The 17,947-nt window shown below is 45.5% G+C and overlaps 1 protein-coding gene across 1 annotated transcript in view; it reads right to left on the bottom strand.

Annotated features, from left to right (window-relative positions):
* The window catches only part of THSD4 (thrombospondin type 1 domain containing 4), a 551,822-nt gene that overhangs the window by 224,270 nt on the left and 309,605 nt on the right, over positions 1–17,947 (bottom strand). The window lies entirely within an intron of this gene.

Consider the following 17,947-nt stretch of genomic DNA (forward strand, 5'->3'; position numbering starts at 1 on the left):
CTCGGGGCCACAGAGGCCCAGGAAGAGCAAGCAAGAAACTTGCCCAAGATCACACACAGCGATAGGGGATGAGCCAGCCAGCCGTGAAACTGAGCTACTTGGACCCCGGATCACTTCTGTCTCCAGCTCCTCCAATCTTTCGATTACATTCGAACATCAATCATGTTCTCAAAGTAACGTTTTAAAAGAAATATTTTTCATTTTCAAACTAGCAGGATCCAAAAGGGATTCAGGCATTGCTGAGAAGTATGGAGCCTCACAACAGCACGGGTTAATTTTTAACCCTTCCAGGCCACGTTGCCATGAAAAGAGGTAGTTGGTAAGACGGGGCCTGAAGTTGCAGTGTGCGTCCGGTGACCCAGGACAACACACAAAGGCACTGCTTGTGAGAATATGAATGGCAAAACCATTCTGAAAAGAAAAAAAACGACAATATGAATGAGATGTCCAAACCTCAGTTTTGAGCCAGAATTCCCACTTTAGGAACTTTCCCTGAGGAAGACATGTTTCCAGCAAAACACCTGGAAACAACGTAAGTAACAGCAAGGTTTGGTGAAACACACCTGGATATACCTGTCCATGGGATGTCAGGCACAAGAGAGACGGTATCTATGTATATCTTCTAACGGAGAGGTGGTCTTTAAAAAGCACATCATGAAACAGCACACATAGCACAATCCCACTGTTGTTAAAATAAACCCTTCCTGTTTATTAGCAAGCAGTGAAAAATATCAGAGTTTACCACCCAACAGAAGACCTACGAAGTGTTGAATTTTTCTCCTTTTGTTTGTAGCATCCATTTTCTTATAAAGGAAATGTATTAATTCAGAGAGGGTTTTTTTTTGTTTGTTTGTTTTTGTTAAAGATTTTATTTATTTATTTGACAGATAGAGATCACAAGTTGGCAGAGAGGCAGGCAGAGAGAGAGGAAGAAGTAGGCTCCCAGGCCCGATGTGGGACTCTAGCCCAGGACCCTGGGATCATGACCTGAGCCAAAGATAGAGACTTAAACCCACTGAGCCACCCAGGCAGTTTTTTGAAAGGTCTTACAAATGTAATAGGTTGATTATTGACTACCCAAGGTGGATACCCACAAAAGAATAATCTTAATACCTTCTCTACTGGCAGGATCCCGGAGCCGGATGGCGATGCTTATCTCTGCTCCAGCATCTGTCAAGCCTTCCTAATTACTCCTGCAGGTGGCCAGATGGAATGGGCTCGTGCCCAGGACAGAAATGTGACCTCAGTGACTACTGCCCTTCCTTCCCCTGGTACAAAGGAGTCTTCTTTCTGCTCCCTTGCAGATGTACTCGACGATTCTTCTTCTTCCATGTATGCTCAGAGAAGCTGATGTAGGCAAGGGGGCTCTAACTCTACGTCAGCTGGCCTGGGTTCGAGGACTGGCTCTGCCATTTATTTGCTGCCCGACTTTAAGCAAGTATCTTCACTTCTCCAAACCCGATTTTCTTCTTGTGTAAAGGTGTAATTTATACATCACAAAATGCACCAGCCTTAAGTGTACTGTTCCCCGAGTTCTGATAAACATTTGCAAACATTACAGATGTTTATACTCATGTATCCACCACCCAAATCAATGTAGAGAACATTTCCATTACCTGAGAAATTCCCTCCTGCCCCTTTCAAGTCCATTTCTGTAAACCGAAGCATCCACTTCCCGATTTCTGTTACCATATCTTAGTTCCACCTGTCTTAGAACTTCACAGAAACCAAACCCTGTGGATCAGCTCTTCTGTGTCTGGCTTCTTTTGATCAACATAATGGTTTCGAGATTCAGCCGTGTTGTTGGATCACACATTGGTCCTTTCTGTTGAATGTGTCTGTTGTGTGAATATACTTGGATTTGTTTATCCACTCACCTATTGATGGGTGTTTTCTGTTTGGGTCTGTTATGAATAGAGCTGTTATTAACTCTTGTTCAAGTCCTCTGTGTGTATGTGTGTGTGTGTGTGCACATGTATTTTGATTTCAAGTCCTCTCGTGTGTGTAAGCATGTGTGTGTGTGCGCCATGTATTTGCTGGATCAATTCACCAAGTGGTTGTGCCATTTTACACACCCACTAGCAATGTACGAAGACTGCTGTCTCTCTCCTCACCAACACTTGGTATCATCAGTGGAGTGGCATTCATGGTATTATGTGGAGGTTTTAACTTATATGTTCCTGATTACTAATGATGTAATTAGTGACCATTTATGTATCTCCTTTTATTAGGTTTCAGTTTAAGCCTTTTGCCCATTTCAACAGTTTGTTAGTCTTATTATTATTGGTTATGGGTTCTTTATATATTCTGGGCATAAGTCCATTGTCACATAAATGGCTTTAAAAATACTTTCCTACCTATCTCAAAAATTCAAGGTGAGGACTGTCACAGCTGACAGTCTATAAACTTTAATGATAGCCTTCCTTAATAAAATTCACAATTCTGCTATTTGTAAATAACAATAAAATGGGGGCTAAAAGCATCCGAGGATGACACAGCATCCACGGACACAGAGGAGGGGAAGCCCTCAGCTTCGTCCCACCGCCTTGGAAAGCCTCTAGTACTGCTGGTCTACCACCAGATTCTCCAGATTTTCTGTCTTCCCCAACCCTGCTTCTCCATCAACTCACATCATGATTATCACTTCCTCGTCTTGGCTTAGATTTTAAATCCATTTTTTTGCTTTGATCTGACTGCTTTCCTTTTTTCTGAAATACTGGGTTTGAGCTTCTTGCAATCACAGTTTATGTTATTTTCTTATGTGACTTGTTGTTTATCCTAAATCCCTTCCTTAACCCACCTTCCTGCCTGTCCACCTGGTTTGCATGGTCTTGCTTTTCTACCAAGAGTTGAAAGGTTCTTGTACTCTGGCCTGTTTATGTGGCTTCAGGCCCTTGGATCTGTTCTGGGTCCAACCCATTCTTTATTCTTTGCATATCTGGGCTTGCCCATGATGAACCAGACTTGGTGCCTCATTTCTTACCCTAGAAATAATACTGCCAGAATGTCTGTGGGGTAAGACGTTGATTCTGTTTCCCTGGATAAAATATTAGCATGGCCTTAGGCATCAAGGTCTTTAATAACGGACTTCCTATCATCTTTCCCTATCCAGCTTTTGTTGTTTCTCAAATAAATTTTCCAACAAGAAAATGCATTTCTATTTTTCCCCATTAAATGTATAAAATGATAAGTAAGGATCACAAGAGTTGACCGCTCATTGCTATCTCCATGGCAAACTACTCCTAGCTAGAAGAAAGAATCTGGGCTCATGGGATGGTTTTTTTTTTTTTTTTTTTTTACACTCCTCTACATTCATTCATTCATTTGTTCACTCAACATTTACTGATCACCAGCTAGCTGTGAGTTTCTGTGATTGGGGCTGAAAATATAAGTAAGCCTCAGACAAAAACCCTTACTCTTAGATGTTCACTGACTGGTGAGGAAAGCCAACAGGTAAAGGACCTTCCTTCTACAAAACAGGAAGGGTTATAAGGCAAGTGCATGGTGCCATAGAAGTTTAGGGGGAAAATGGAATATTCATTCCAGAGGCCATCAGGATTGACAGTGATGGTGATCTTTTACAGAAAAGGTTGTATTTGAGCAGTGCACTAAAGGACAACTAGAAATTAAACACAGAAGACAGGGAACACTGTCACTGGAAACGTCTTTCACCAAACCCTTAATCTCCAAGATGCCAGAAACAAGTTGGTTATAAAAATGATACCTAGCTCAAAAAGAATGTTTGAGAGAAACACACACACACACACAGAAAGGAATACGGATATTAAATAATGGCTATTTGACAATAAAAAAAACAAAAAAGTATATGTAGGTTGGTCATGCTGGGATGGTACATCTCCCACTGCTGTGCTGTCTGGGGCAAGCACAGGAAAAGACCACGCAAGCAAGCAACACATGGTCCCATCTGCAGTGTGACTGTGTTCTTCCTAACCCTGGCCAATCTGACGACCATCGGCTTCGTCTGGGGAAACGAAGACCAAGTCCACTTGGCGCACAGGTCTGTCTCCAGGGCTGTGTCCAGCACCTCGAGGCACCGAATATTTATTAAAGAAATTGATGGGTGGGGTGCCTGGATGGCTCAGTTGGTTAAGTGACTGCCTTCGGCTCAGATCATGATCCCCGAGTTCCGGGATCAAGTCCTGCATTGGGCTCCCAGCTCCGCGGGAAGTCTGCTTCTCCCTCTGACCTTCTCCCCTCTCATGCTCTCTCTCACTGTCTCCCTCTCAAATAAATAAATACATAAAATCTTAAAAAAATAAAAAGAAAGGAAGAAAGAAACAGATGCATGAAGTCGTGAACACAGGCAGCTTGAGGGTCATGTGGCTCCTGCAGACAAATCGTGGCTCCTGGGCGTCAGGGCCCTCCCACTCCTGGATTTTTGTCTTTCTGTTTCCACCCTGTGTTAACATTTTGATCCTTCCGCTGCATCCCTGAAACCATTACGACTGGAAGGTGATCTCAGAATATTCTGTGTCTACTTGACAAAGGACTCCTGGGGAGATACTTTTGTGACAGGAATTTTTTTTTTAAAGATTTTATTTATTTATTTGACAGAGTACAAGTAGGCAGAGCAGCAGGCAGAGGGAGAGGGAGAAGCAGGCTCCCTGCCAAGCTGGGAGCCCAATTTGGGGCTCGATCCCAGGATCCTGGGATCATGACCTGAGCCAAAGGCAGCCACTTAACCAACTAAGCCACCCAGGCACCCCTGTGACAGGGAATTTTTTAAAAGCACACCCTTAAGACAGCTCGAACCACTTTTACTTACAGAGACTATTCTAGGGAACGCAGCTCTGCCTAGGAATGTGACCCAGAGAAAGTATAAATGTATCCAATGTCTGACTGGGTCCCAAATGGTTACACGCTATGGGCTCAGGTTTCTGTTTGTAACGGTGCCACAGAAGTAACCTCTGTTCGTTCAGAAGAAACACCTAAAATGCAACTTGCTCTGTTTTTTTGCAAAACAGCATCCCTGGGGCAGAGCTACCTGTGGGAGGCGCCCACACACAGAATGTGAACGGATGGGGGGCAAAGAGTGAGGGGCTCTAGGAAACGCAGATCAGAGCCCCAGTAAGACACCACCTCACACCCACTGGCCGGACTGCAGTCGGACAGACAGATGGTAACAAGCGCTGGCCAGGAAGTGGAGAATTTAGAACCCTCACACAACGCTGATGGGAATGTGATACGGTGTGGCAGCTCTGGAAAACAGTCCCGCAGTTCCACGAAAGGTTAAAGTAGAGTGAGCCTGTGACCCATCAACCCCACTTCTAGATGCGAATCTCAGGGACATGAACACATACATTCACACAGAAACTCACAGACCAGTGTGTGCAGCATCAGTACTCATAACAGCCAAAAAGCGAACACAATCCAAAGACCAGCAAATGATGAGTGGATAAAGAATTTGGCACGTCCATACATGGTTAACAACGCTAGCAAATTGACAGAGGTGATAGTTGTACAACCCTGTGAATAGAGTATAAACTATTGAATATGTGAATTGTATGGTATGTGACTTATATCTCAAAAAGGTGTTATTAAAAAAAAAAAGGAGTAGGCAAGATGAAATATAGAAGAGAAGAAGGGGTAAAGTTCAACCATAAAGGGAGGGCCAGACTTTCCCAGGACCTGGGGAAAGAGGGGGCCAAGATAATAGCAGAAACACTCTTGGTTTCTGTTCTACTTTTGTCATGGGGGTGATGTATTTTTAAGCTAACCCTTGGGAAACTATAGATCTATGCTAATATGGCAGGGACATGCCACACGTGGCTACTGAGATGTAAATGGTCAAATATGCAATAAAATGGAAAATTTCCTTCCTTGGTTGCACGAGCCACTTTGCACAAGCCACATTTCAAGAGCTCAGCAGCCCCAGAGTGGTTCTCGGCCATCCCCCAGAGCAGCTATGGAACAGAACTATCATTTCATTCTTACCATACAACACGGCTCTTGATGGCTCATGTGGCTACTTGGTGGGGTGTCTATGACTTCCCACCAATCCTCTTGGCTCTCTCTAAAGCCCAGACTTGAACTCTTCCAGCACTGTCGCAGGTAAGAATCTAGGCTCAGTCCAAGGAAAAAGGCAGGTCCCTGCAAAGAATGGAGCCCTAGCCAGGCCTCCCACGATGGCTGTGTCACTTGACACATAGGCATTGGTCTGTCCTGCTGGGATATGGGATATTTTTTTTATTTCTTAAAAAACAAAAACAAAAAACAAAGCAAAGAAAGAAGGAAAAGAAGCATAGTATTGTTTTTGTAATACCAGTGGAATAATAAACAACTGTTTAATGTTCTGAGCTGGGAGATTAAGCCCCGAGGGAAATAGGAGGGAAGATAAATCAGTATTTACCAGTAGTCCTTACCCCATGTTAAATATTAGCTTAAACCTAAAAACTCACGTTTTCGGTGACTGCCTGTCCTTACGCCCGCATTTCACAGGTCTCTTGCTCTGGCAGAGAAATAATCATTTCAGAAGCAGTGGGGAATACCCGAACAATGTCCGTTCTATATGTTTTACTGTCATCTTTAATAGTTACTGAAAGCGCAGGAATTGCAGGAAAACACCGCCTGATCGAAATTGCTCACCCTTTGTCACACAGCAACCCGTACTTGTCAGTGGGAGTCAACCGGTATTTCTAATAAAGCCAGGGGGGGCAGTAAAATGAAGAGGAATTTGCTAGAAGGTTTGCTGAACTGGACGGGGGTCCTGCCTTTCACAGATAGGTGTTAAGCCTCAAAACGAGAGACATGAGCAGTCAGTCATTGCTTGTGCTACGCAGACAGAACCCGGACCTCCACACCAAAGGAAGAACACGCTGGGCAGAAAATCTACCCTGCGTTCAGCTGGTCCAGCCACACCCCTAGTCTCTCAGCCACCGGGGAAAACAGCAAAATTCCGTCTCCAGAGAAGCCAGAAGAAGGTCTCAGTAGGGAACGTGGAGCCAAAAAAACCAGCTCATTATAGAACATCGGCTGGATAGCCCAAATGGCAGATTTCCTATTGCATTTTGAAATACTCATGGGCATTGCCCTCCCTGGGGTCGCCCATGAAGATCCTTTATAAACACTAAGTGAATAAAATTCCCGACACCGTCTACATAGGGGATGTATATTAAATAGTAAGCTTTTCTTATCAACGGGTAAGGCTAAGCCCCGAGAGGTGAAATAAGTTGTCTTAAATCACAGCGCGCCGGGAGGAGTCCAGGTGCACTGGCATCTGAACCTGCTTTGTAAAACCTCATTATAATTGTATAGGATATGACAAGAAATGCCATCATTATACAAAGAATTTTGGAAGTTAAGCGGTTATTTAATCAAAGTCACTTAAATGATTTATGGCTGGAAGGATCAAAGAATTAATGTTACAAAATTAAGCAAAAGCCAAAATGAAAGCAGTGGCGGGGGTGGGGAGAGGGGAAGGAAAAGGGTGTGGGGTAAGGATTTGGTTTTCCCACGTTTTAATTCTTCTGTGAAAGTGAACCAAACAAATCCTTGAATATTTGCGATGAAAGTAAATGTCTCTCTCCCCTGAGAGGAAGGGAAAATGCCAATAAAATGGGTGAGGTTCAACTCAGTGAGAAGACCCAGGCCTTCTAAGAGTCTCCTCATCCTCCCATCTTCTGCTAAGAGGGGGGTTGGGGGGGCTACTCTTCCATCGGTCCTCTAAGCCAAAAGGTGAGAGAAAGAGGCTGGCCTCGGCATAATACCAAATGTCCCTGAAAATGCCCACTGTGGTCAACCCGGTGGCCAGTTCCATAAACCACCCACAACCAGCACCACTCTCTTTCCCTTCCTCCGTATCTCTCTTGCTTCCCGGAATTTGGCCCCCTCTTCCCCTGACTGGCTGTACTGGACATAGCTGCCATGTTGAATTTCTTCCCATCCCCACTCACACTCCTCCCCTTGCTCCTTAGAACAAAATGGGACTCCATCACACCACCAAGCACAATTACACTCCTCCTCTGGTATCAGAGTGTGGCATGTGGGAAGATAGATGTTTATTCCGTTCAAATAAAAATAAAAATATCTGCTTCCTTGATGGCCAACTGTGGTAAATGATGACAACTCTAGGTGTCCATTCACAACACAAAAGCTCTGCTTGCTGTCTCTCTCCAAGAGGATCCTCCCTAGGCCGCAGGTGAGCTGGGCCCGGAGAAGGACCATGGTCCAAATCAGAACACGAGGCTGGGTTGCAAGGAAAATGGGTTCTTTTTCACATCACTCCCATGTCTGTTCGTAACCCAGGCAGTATCACCCACACCTTCCTGCCCCCTGCTCCCCTGCCCTTCCCGCGATAGCATCTCACGGCAAAGACCCCCTCTGACCACATCTCACAGAGCACCACCCACACCCTCTCTCTCTAGCTGCTTTATCCTATTCAACTTTTTTTCAGAGCAGTTATCGTCACTGACACCCTGTCTGCCTCTAGAACACAAGCTCCATGAAGGAAGGGACCTCTGACGTGGTCACTGCTATGCTCCCGGTGTCTGTCCTTGCAGCAGCTGCACAGTCATTGTTATGGAATAAATGCCTGGGATGAACAAATGTATGGAGAACATTTACCAAGTACCTGGTCATAATGTCTACCCATCACTGAGTGCTGAGAGTACCTTCAGCAAGCTTCCTGGGTATTCCTTCAACACATGCATTCTCTGTCAATGGGTACTACTCCATCTTTAATCAGTAGAAAGTCTCTTGCAGCAAAGCCTAACGTCAGCTATGGACTTTGGGTGATAATGATGTGCCAGAGCAGCTTTATCAGTTGTAACAAACATACCAGATGGGGGAGGCCGACAGTGGGGGAAGCCATGCATGGGTGGTGGGGAGTATATGAGAAATCTCTGTACCTTCTTCTCAATATTGCTGTGACTCTAAATCTGCTGTAAAAAAAATAAGTTTTTTTTTATTTTTTTTTTGAGAGAAAGAGAAGGAAAGTACAAGTTGGGGGGGGAGCAGAGAGAGAGGGAGAAGCAATGTGGGGCTCGATCCCAGGACCCCAGGACCATGACCTGAGCTGAAGGCAGACCCTTAACCAACTGAGCCACCCAGGTGCCCTGAAAAAATAAAGTCTTAAAAAAAAAAGTTTCTTGCCCTAGGATAGCAGTACCACATGTTCCTAGGATTATTACCTTACCTTCTCTTCTCACCAGCATGGGAAGCTTATTACTTCTGCCAAATAGGTATTAGAATGGCTCCTACTGTGTTCATTTCATTTTTAAGAATATCCATAATATTTATGCACTGTGGCCTGCTGAAGAAAAAATGCTTTTCAAAGCCAATAAAACACCACAACAACCAGATTTAAATGCTTTCATTTAATCTAAATAAACCAGTTCTGCAGCTTGGTAGATGAGTTCTTCAAATAGGTACCAGATGGTAAGCTTTCTGAGGAAAGTAGCTTCAGACCTCACACCAAACCAGGACCAACTACTTTTCTTTCTTTCTTTTTTTTTTTTAGAAGAATGCAACTCGACCGTTCTCTTATACCAACTACTTTTCTTAATGAAGAATCCATTTGAAGTTCTCAGTTAATTTCCTATCAAGTGGTTTCTATGGACTAGAGGGTATGGTGTGGTGTCTGGGTGGTGAAAGCAGCCAATATCATATATGGGTTGGGATTCCAACAGACCCAGGCTGTTCCTGTAGAAGCCATGATACTTCTGGAATTGACGTCTAGCTCTGCCACCCATCAGCCATGTGAAGCATCTTGCTGAACCTCTTAGAGTCTAAGTGTCCTTGTTGCCCAATGCCCTCATTTAACTAACATGGAATCATGGTTTGGCCTGGGGGTTGACTCTATCCCACTTTCAAGCTAATGAGTTAAACTCTTGCTGGTGGAAGACAGGTGAATCCTATGTCGGAGACGAAAGATGTCATGCCTCCCAGCCCAGCAAGCAGTGTGGACATGAGCGTTTCCAACAGTGAGCCTCAGGCCCAAGCCCACAGGAAGACAAGGCAGAAGGGTCCAGACGCATGGTGCACGTACAGTGACTTTGCACCTCCACTGAGGGACCCTGAGCTTAGGGAACACGCTGCTTTTAAAGCAAGCACTAAGCAAGCCTGCTCTTTGTTCTGGAGGTCTTTCTGACCTCACTTCTCAGGTTTACTCACTGAAAACCCACCGTGAAGAATGGCTCAGGTAAAAAAGCAGTCATGGCCTCTTATTCTTGGCAAAGACATGGAAGACCACGAGGGAGCCAAGGAGGGCCACCTCCCAATATTCCTATGATTAAACTATGCCCACAGCACCTACAACCTGGTACCCAGACATGCTATCTCTCGCTCCCTTCTCTTTCTCTCTGAAAGGCATCCCCCCGGCTTTTTTATTTTTAAATCTAGCGCCACTCAAAGAATTCTAAAATGTTTGAGATGGGAAGCATTTTGGAAACCAAATGGTTGTGAAAGTTTAGGAAGCTATGACAAATTATACACTCTGTTTTCCTTCAATGAACAGAGAAGTGTCTCATATAATGTTCGGAACCAAAGCAGGATCCTAATTTGTTTTCTAATATGTGAAAATACTTTACATATGCATGCTATTTTTCTGTGTTTTACAAACTCTGCAATGAAAAGGTGTAATAGCACCTCTATTCAGAAGGAAAAAAAAAATGCAATGTTCTAGTCCAGTCCCTTCACCTCACAGAGGAGGAAGTGGGAAGCAGACAGGCCAAACGGCCTCCCCCGGATCCTTGGCGGGCCCTTTGCTGAGCTGGTGTTAGACGCACACCCTCTGATTTCCAGTTCTGTGGCTTGTGCCTTCAGAGGATTTGCAAGGTGTGGAGGGGCTGCCCAGGGTGACCATGACTCTCTGAACTTGGGCAAAGCAGTTGGTTACATGTTGAATGACTCCTGGAAGCTGGACTCAAGTTCATCTGCCCATGACTATGCTGGACATAAGGGAGAAGATGAGTTCCTTTAGGCCTGAGCTTCTTATAGTAAGCCACTCACTGTTAATAGTTGACAGCCAACAGACATGTGGCTTAACCCAGGGCAAAACAAAGCCCTGAGACTCCAGTAGGCAGGACTGAGGTTGGGCTCTGGCACAAACCCCTGAACGGCTGGCTTCAGCTTGAGCTATCTGAATTACTTGTCTAGACAGTTCCCATTTCACTGGATAATTAAGTGGTCCTCCCGCTCCCTGAGCAATGTTCACAACTCACGTAACATGTCTTTCTCAGTCACATACTTATCTCTCTCTTCTCGCCCCAGTGTTATTTTCAAATGACATTTCTGTATGCCGCATTTTTATTTTACTTTTTGGTGGCAATGACTTTGACATTCCTTCTTTCAGGAGTAGAGCCCAACGCAAGTTATTAGAAGATCTGATTGGGGCACGGCTTGGCTGAGTTAGAATACGCTGGATGGAGCATCTTGGGGTTTCTCTCTCAAAGTCTTACAATGTAACTCTGGTCCTGCTTTCGTGGGGAGTGCATCTGGGGAGGGCATCTGGCTTTGTGGCAGCAGTTATATACAACTCAAGTTTATATTACAATGCTGAGTCCGGGCTCAGTCCGGGCTGAGACCAAAGATGTGAGCCTGGCCTTCATGGGGTCTGGGGTCTCGTGGGAGGTAGACGAAGTCTGCAGGGGCAATTCACTGAGGTAACTGCTGAGGACCACATGCCCCAGCCCCCACCTTTCAAACTTCGGGACAACGAAGGGAGCAAAACACTCTCAGCTGGAGTGTCCCCAGCTGAGAACACAGCAGAGGGAAATCTCAGTGTGGCTGAAAGGAAAACGAACAGCTGAGGGTAGGTTTTTAATGTGCGTTCTCGAAAATCCTCCTGTTCTGCCGTAGAGTGTCCTAAAAATAGTAGTTGACGGGAAAACTAAGGACCGACCAATTTAAACCTATACAACTCCGGGACCAGAAGTCAGCAAAAGCAATGAATTGGTTCCTGGGATATAATTTAATACTCCAAGCAGGAAGCTTAGCACTCTAGAGTCTAGTGTCGGCCTCAGGGGATATTAAAAAAGTACAAAGAGCAGAGAGCAGTGTGCCGGCCTGTGGGTGTTGGGGCAAGATGAGGAAGCAGAGCTCTGAGCCCCAGGGCAGCCACTGAAGGGTGCAGGAGGAAACAACTCCCCCGGGGTCCTGAACCCCACCAGGCTGAAGGCCTACTTCTGGAGAAGCCCTAGACAGACATGCATTTTTAATCTGCTTTCAACAGATCTCAAAAAGGTCCTGCCAATGCAGCCCTCTCCTGAAGGGTTTTTTGGGGGGGTGGGGTTGTTGTTTCTTGATCTGGTTGGTTTGGGTTTTGTTTGGTCCTATGGAAGTTTATAGTTCTGCCTCCCTGATTCCATCTCTTCCACCCTTGGAAAACTCGCAGATGCAGCGATCTCACTTCCGTGGTACATCGGCATCATTCCTCCTGTCACCAGTCATTTGTGAAGGAACTGATGTCCCAACAACATGAGTTATCCCACAGTCGGCTGCACCTCCCAGGATGGCTGAGCCCAGAACACAAGCCCCATGAAGCTGGCAGAAAGATCTGGCCGTGGCGGGGGATTTGGGTCTGTTCCAGGTGAGAAAGACAACCTGTTTTTCAAGAAACCATCAGTGGTGGAAATGAGAAAACTAAAAAATAATGGGGATGATGGGATACAGTGGGACTTTTGTTTCCTACATGCAACCTGCAGGTGTAATGTTGTTATATTGTTATAACGTTATATTGTTTTGTATGGATTTCATCGATTTTTCATAACCTCGCGTTGACATTCTTGTATGGGAAGGAATGCCCAGTGTTGGCCCTTTTGCCAGAAGAGACCACAATCTGGACAAACCTAGGCTTGTCCAGCAAGGGAGTTAGAGAGTACGGCCATCCCATCAAGAAAAACTTCCTATTTCTTCTACGTTTGTGGGCTGCTCCTCTTGCACGAACATGGGGAAGAGAGAGTGAAGGGATCACTACAAGCGGTACTTACCCTGGACCTCAACAGAGCGTGTGGGGAGAGGCGCCAAACAGGTCCACTCATCCCGATGGGTAACAGTAACATGGTGAATGATCTGGGTTACAGAAGGAAAAAAGCCAAAAACCCAAATCCTGCTTGCAAAAGAGATTTGGCTCCCAAAGCCTACCCCAGCGAATGTGCAAATGGCAGGTAGGAATAAAATGGGTATATGCTAAGTAGACCATACAGATTACAGACCTTGCGCAGGGACCAAGTCCTGACACTGGGCAGAGAAGGCGCATCATACATTCTTCTGAGTGTAAGAAAACATTCTATAAGACTTTGTGGGCATAAACCACCTTGAGAAAACACAGGCATTTTTTTTTTTCTTTCTCAAAAAGAAATACCCCCAAACACTTTGGCCAACTTAATCTTTTTTTGAAGATGGATATTAGATGTCTTTGTTGTTTGTCTCTCAGAACAAAATGATTCTGTTTACACAAAGAAAATAACGGACCCAAACTCGAGCCCTCTGGACAGTCCTCCTTGGACCTTGTCATTGAGCCCAAGCTGATCGTTATTAATCACTTTGGGGCTGCCAGAAGCTTCCTGCCCTTTCCAAATTGTGGTACTTCCCTTTTGTAAGATCAGATAACTGTGTTATTTGGCTGTTCATTAAAATTTGCCTTACCTATTTGAAACATATTTTTCCATCTATGTTTCTGTTCCCATACAAACTCGAACCACTTAAATTTCCTCTACTTTTGAAAAATTTCATTTCAGTGTTGGAAGGTTTTGATTTTTAAGCTTTCGCTTCTGTGTGCCGCTTTTCCATTTTTTGCATTTGCTATTTTAATCACAGACGCTGCCCCCTGTTTGATTTGGCTGTCAACTTCTGGCTGACATTTTCCTCTCATCTTTCTCTTCTTCTAGATCAACTTCTGCATTACAGCTCTTTGGTTTCCTTCCCCCCACCGTTAAGAGCATCTTTTTAAGATTTTATTTATTTATTTGACAGACAAAGATCACAAGCAGGCAGAGAGGCAGGCAGAGAGAGGAGGAAGCAGGCTCCCCGCTGAGCAGACAGCCCGATGTGGGGCTCGATCCCAGGACCTGAGCTGAAGGCAGAGGCTTTAACCCACTGAGCCACCCAGGCGCCCCAAGAGCATCTTTTTTTAAGTGTATGTCTTTTTTTTTTTTTAACATGGAAAAATCAATCTTCCTTTTATTTTCACATTTTTTATTTTTTTTTATTTTTTTTTATTTTCAGCATAACAGTATTCCTTGTTTTTGCACCACACCCAGTGCTCCATGCAATCCGTGCCCTCTCTAATACCCACCACCTGGTTCCCCCAACCTCTCACCCCCCGCCGCTTCAAACCCCTCAGATTATTTTTCAGAGTCCATAGTCTCTCATGGTTCACCTCCCCTTCCAATTTCCCCCAACTCCCTTCTCCTCTCTAACTCCCCTTGTCCTCCATGCTATTTGTTATGCTCCACAAATAAGTGAAACCATATGATAATTAACTCTCTCTGCTTGACTTATTTCACTCAGCATAATCTCTTCCTCCCTGATACTATACAGATAACCAAATTCTGAAAAAGGACAGATTGTTGTCGTCACCAATGCAGAAGACAGTAGTCATGGGAGCAGCGTCTCGGCTGGATGAAGGAAGAGGTTTCTGAGGCTGTCTGAAAGGAGCTTCTGTAAAAAACTTCCATACCACTTAACGTGAGCCTGGAAGGATGGGAGGTTGGCCAGAAGGAGGGGAACATGCTGGGGTAAAGGCAAAAACTGTGGTCAAAAAGATTTAATCAAGATTAACATACCCAGTGGTGTCATGTGGCTATCACTGGCCCCCTGATGGGATGTGACGAGAGAGGCACTTCACTTTGTGGTCGTCTTCCCCAAAACCTGTCACCCCAGTCCAACCATGAGAAAATCTCACACCAACCCAGTTGGAGGGGCCTTTTTCAACATAACTGACCATATTCCTCAGAACTGTCAAGGGCATGAGAAATAGAAAAGACAGAGAAAATGTCACAGACCAGAGGAGGCTAAGGGGCACGGGGACCTAATGTGACGCGGGATGCTGCAGTGGATCCCGGAACAGAAAAACGACAGTAATGGAAAAGCTGGTGATCCAAACCAACGAAGTCTAGAGCTTAGGTAAGAGTAATGTGCCAACACCGGCCTCTGAGTGTTGACAAATGTACCCTGGCTATGGGTGACGGGAGGGGTTGCCATCGGGCAGAGCTGGAACTGCCTGAGCTGGGCACAGAGGCTCTCTTTACTGTCACTGTGTTTTTTCTCTAAGTCTACAATCGGTCCAGATTTAAAAAAAATACAAAAAAACAAAAAAACCTTTACTTAAAAACCCAATCCAAACCATAAGTTATTCTCAAACTCCTTGTACTTGGGCTTGAACTCCTGGCTCCATTTTTTTTAAACTTTTCTTTTCTCCATCTTCTACAATTGTTTGCCCACTTTGCGAGATGGACATGTGGCCTCGGTGTTTACGCCTCCAAAACTGGGGCTCCTGCGGTCACGTGACTTAATTAAGCAGTCCTTATATCTTTCATCTATTCTTCTGTGCAAATCAACAGCAGTGACTGTCCTCACCTTTAATCGTCTCCGCTTCCATTATCCTGCACTCATACCCTCATTTGGTTCCTCCAGCGTCGGGCCCCGAGCTACCCCTCCAGATGCACTGGTTACTTAGGGTCCCTGCCCTCAAGTCATCAAGATAAAGAAAGGTGAAATTCTTCATGACTTGCTCATCATCAAACAAGGGCAAGTCCCAGGGCCCTTGCTGAATTAGAAACGTACGATTTGCTCTGCTCTTCGCAAAGCCTTCACTTTCCACCCCAATTCTCACCATTCTTTCCTACCTCTTCCTTCCCTCCCTAAGCCAAGACCATGCTTTATGCCCCCTAAAGTCATAACTGACTGAGTAACTGGATCCCACAGGCTGTCTGCAATGGTGAGTGCCAGTATGAACCGGTTTTTCATGGTCACTTGAGTTAGGAAATTACAGCTTACAGATTCCATTTTCCTGTTTTGTGTATGATTTTCCCCTGTTTAAAAAAGATGGGAGGGTTGGCAGATTCAGGGCTTCTCTCAGCTTTACTGTGTGATCTGTCCCTCAAAACTCTGAATTCAAGGCCTAGGAGCAAATCAACAGGCTGTGACCCTGAAGAGTGGCATTCGGGGGAAGGGGAGGCTAGAGGTCACTAGAGAGAGTGACTGAAAACGCACCACAGTCCGGGAGCTGCCGCAGCTCCTTGCGTGGACGGGAGGTAGAGCATCCCTTGAGTCGGGCCCCAGGCAGGCTAATGGAGCTCTGCTGGCTCGAGGTCTTCCCAGTACAAGGAGGGATCTGTCTCATTTTCATGTAGGGACCAACCTCCTAATGGGTGGGCTTGCCATCCCATGGCAGAGTAGCTCCATAGAAAGGCCAGGTCGTGAGGCCTGAGCCAAGGGGGTCCCAGGGAGGATAGTAAAGAATGGTGTGCACCCGAGTCAGGGTGGAAATGCTCTCTGAGCCATAAACACCCTTAGGTCCTGGCTGTGGTCTAGAGAGCTTGACCTGACTCTTGTCTACCCGCCGACCGTATCTCCAACCACACTCCCAGCATTTGTTATGCTTCGGCAACACCTGTCTATCTGTTCCTCAAACACGCTGGGACATTTCCTGCTGCCTCTGCACATGCTGTTCCCACTGCCTGGAACAGTCTTCCTAACGTATCTTCACAAGGTCTCATGTTAAACCTCACCCCCCACACCTCCTCCTCAGACGGGGCTGCTTCTCTCCCAGCAGTCAAAGTCCCTCTACCACCCTCCACCCAGTACCATCACAGAAACCTATTTCCCTGGTTCCCAAACTGAACTGGCTTATGGCATTCTTAACGGGCTGATAATTTTTTTATGGTAAACCTAGACTGAATGGAGTATCTGATAGTTTCATTTATTAAGTAGTTAGGTCCAAACAACTTCATACAGCAGTTTTCACAGGCTCTGACAGATACTGTGTTTCCCTAAAATTGTAAAATTTCCTGTGGGATCCTGTGACTTTACTACAGTCCCCCAGGGTACCCAGGCACACAGCTTGGGAATCATGGCCCTATTTTATCTGCTTCACGGCATTTTTCTCTATCTGAACAACCATGTCATGTGTTCACTGGGTTTTTGTCTGGTTTTCCCCACAAGGAGGTAAGCTGGGGGTGTGCAAAAGCAGATAATCTTGCCTCTCTTGCCTCCACATCCATAAAGCCAGGAGCTGGGCAGAAACTTGATAAATATTGTCTGAGTGACAATGAAACAAAATGGGAGCTCGTGGAAAGCTTCCCAGTGAAGGGGACACGTGACCTAAGCCTGGGTGGGGACAGAGCGAGCCAGGTGAGAGGTGGGGATGGGGCATTCCGAGTATGGAGAGTGGGGCGTGGAGCTGACTCCCATAAATGCGCCCCCCATGGGAGAGTGTTAGGACTCTCTGCGGCCAGTGCCACAACTTCATGATGATTTCTCCCCAAGGAAAGGGTGTCACGTGAAGAGAGAAGCCAGGGTTCTCCGCAAACCTGGTACACTCACACAGACACCGTAACCTACTGGAGCCCCCCAGAAAATGGACTCCTGGCTTAGTGTTGCTTCGTTTTCAGTAACACCTGAGATGCACCCTTACGGGAAGATTCTGCCCCAGCATGCTGGGGCTTTGTTCACATCTCCTTTGGTATTTGTACCCTGTGCTTTTCTGAACTAAATATGTTCACTCAACTCAGACTATATCGATTCACTTCTATACACCATCTATCCTATAATGCATACGGTATAGATTATGATCTACACTGTATGTAGCTATATATTATTGTAGTATACACACTGAATAGCATGTTCATTTACTTGACTACAAATTCCCCAAGTAGGACAGTAGGCTTCTGACATGGCCCCCGGCTGAGACGACGCCTGAAGGGACAGCATGTTTGATGGCAGGAGTGAGGACTCCAATATTTGGCCATTTGTCAGAAAGACCTCA

The sequence above is a fragment of the Lontra canadensis genome, unplaced genomic scaffold (genome assembly GCF_010015895.1).
Source record: "Lontra canadensis isolate GAN:19392208 unplaced genomic scaffold, GSC_riverotter_1.0 scaffold28, whole genome shotgun sequence".
Taxonomy (NCBI): domain Eukaryota; kingdom Metazoa; phylum Chordata; class Mammalia; order Carnivora; family Mustelidae; genus Lontra; species Lontra canadensis.